Consider the following 2,141-nt stretch of genomic DNA (forward strand, 5'->3'; position numbering starts at 1 on the left):
TTGCTTTGAAGGCAATACTTTTTAATTCTTCCAATCTGTTCCGGGAAAAAGAGTTGGATTTTGGAGACAATATAAATATGACCACTATGACATGGATCGATAAGTTTTGATCAGGAATGTTCTGTCTATCAGGGTGACATGGCATGCAAGACATGAGCAAGGAATGGATTGGGCCAGGGCCTACAATAGCAGTGAAAGGAGACACATATCTTTCTCTCATTTTTTTCTCTCTTTCAGATTTCCTTTTTGATTTCTCATTCATTGTGACTTGTCCATCTTCTCTTTTCCTGCAACAAGAGTTGGTAAACAAGAGTGCTGTCACTAGGGGGCTTTCTAATTTCTTGGTAAGATTTTGTGTAATTAGGCTGAAGCCAAATTAAATGAGTTTGAGGACTATCTGTGCCTTAAGAGTTTTAGGTGCTCATCCTTCCAGAGGCATTGGCACAATGTTGAAACAGGTTACTTTAAACTGAAGTCCCATCTTTACATCCCCTTTTGAGGTTTTTCAGAATCACGAGGAATCTTATAGCATCTGAGATCTTTGAAGGACATAGTGCAAATCTTACATATAGGCATGGGTGGGTTTTCTATGTTCAGTAGGCACTATAGAATTAAAAAAGAAAATGTGTCTATAATTTAAAAGGGGAAAATGGATGATAGATCTGATAGAAAAATAAACCAACAAAGCTCAGAAAATAAAGCAGTCAGAGAAAAAGACATTTTATGAAAATGAGGGAGGGGAAAGAATGGAACTCCAGTAATCCACAATACATTTTGGAGAAAAGCTGTGAAAGAAGAGGATATTACTGGAGATGTGATCACTACATACATAATACATAATATATACAGAACATACGTACATAGTCACTGTTTGTATGCATGCATGCATAATTTTGTTAAGCATAAATTATAAACATTTTAAACAAAGGAAGCATGAGGGATTCATCCCTCACCTGTTCCATGTAAATAAACACTTCATTGGACATTAATAGAACTGGCATATTTGTAATGCAAATGTGTGTAAATGATTATTTAAAACAGTTCTTCTCCAAACTCCTTGGGACTGAAAGAACCAACTGTTTTTGGAAATATATTTCCCAAATTGTCATGTTGAGGAATTCTATGAAAATGACAGCACTATCTTTTTTTCTGATAGTTTTCCCTCAAATAAGTTAATCCTAAAAGTTGTTTGAATCTGTGTATTATTTCAGGGACCAGGCATTTAAAGTCTATGTGGGCAGAAATTATGGAGAGCCAGAAGTGTGGGAAGGCCAGCTGGTTTTTCTATAAAACAGCAGTTGGAGACCCCCACACATGAATGAAAAACAACATCCAAAAGAGTGACTATAAACATTTTTGTTCTCTAATTTTGATCTTGTTTTAGGCACACATAGAAACACAAGGTTCTGAAAGAGGCCATCAACATAGCAGCCATTAGATAGATTAATGTAGCGTGTAGGATTAAGGCCAATATTTTTAATCATGATATTCATGGAAAAAATACACTATATTAATTTTAACTTTTCAGATCAATTTCTAGGGAGGACCCATTTATAGGTAGCTGAAAAAACAGAACTACAGAACACAACTGGTGGCCATTTACAGTTCATCACTCAAGTCATTAAAATACCTCATTAATAAACTACAACATATACTGGATAAAAATACCAGAGTTTCTCATGGTCTTTATATACAGACCATCACACAACCTGGAACCAATACTCACACGCGACAAGAAATGGTGGTATAATAATAGGAATCCTGAGGTAAACTTGATATCTACTTTGTCTCAACAATGTCATAGACTGAAACAACTTTATACACAAGATTAGAGGCACCTTCATATATGTTCCTTCTTCAATATGATATATAGGTATTCCTTACTTAATGATGATTCATTCAGTGTTTAAAGTTACGACAGCACTGAATGAGGGGTAGTTATGGTACTTTCTTGTAGTTGTAGCTGTCTTTGTGGTCATGTGATCACAATTCAGGTGCTCAATGACCAACTCACAATTCATTGTTGCAGCATTTTGTGGTTACGTGATCACTATTTGCACCCTTCACTCTGGCTTGCAGAGCCACTCAGTTTTGCCACATTACAACTGAGGTTTTCCCCATGTAGACCCACACAGCCTTCA

The 2,141-nt window shown here is 36.0% G+C and overlaps 1 long non-coding RNA gene across 1 annotated transcript; it reads right to left on the reverse strand.

Moving 5' to 3' along the window:
• LOC117666076 (uncharacterized) lies at positions 1-1,919 on the reverse strand. The gene is made up of 2 exons (XR_004591596.2): positions 1,727-1,919; positions 1-287 (listed from the first exon to the last, which is right to left on the reverse strand). It is a non-coding gene; the product is annotated as an uncharacterized LOC117666076 (long non-coding RNA).
• Between the last annotated feature and the right edge of the window lie 222 nt (positions 1,920-2,141).

The sequence above is a fragment of the Pantherophis guttatus genome, chromosome 1, assembly GCF_059756535.1.
Source record: "Pantherophis guttatus breed Tessera chromosome 1, ASM5975653v1, whole genome shotgun sequence".
Classification (NCBI taxonomy): Eukaryota; Metazoa; Chordata; class Lepidosauria; order Squamata; family Colubridae; genus Pantherophis; species Pantherophis guttatus.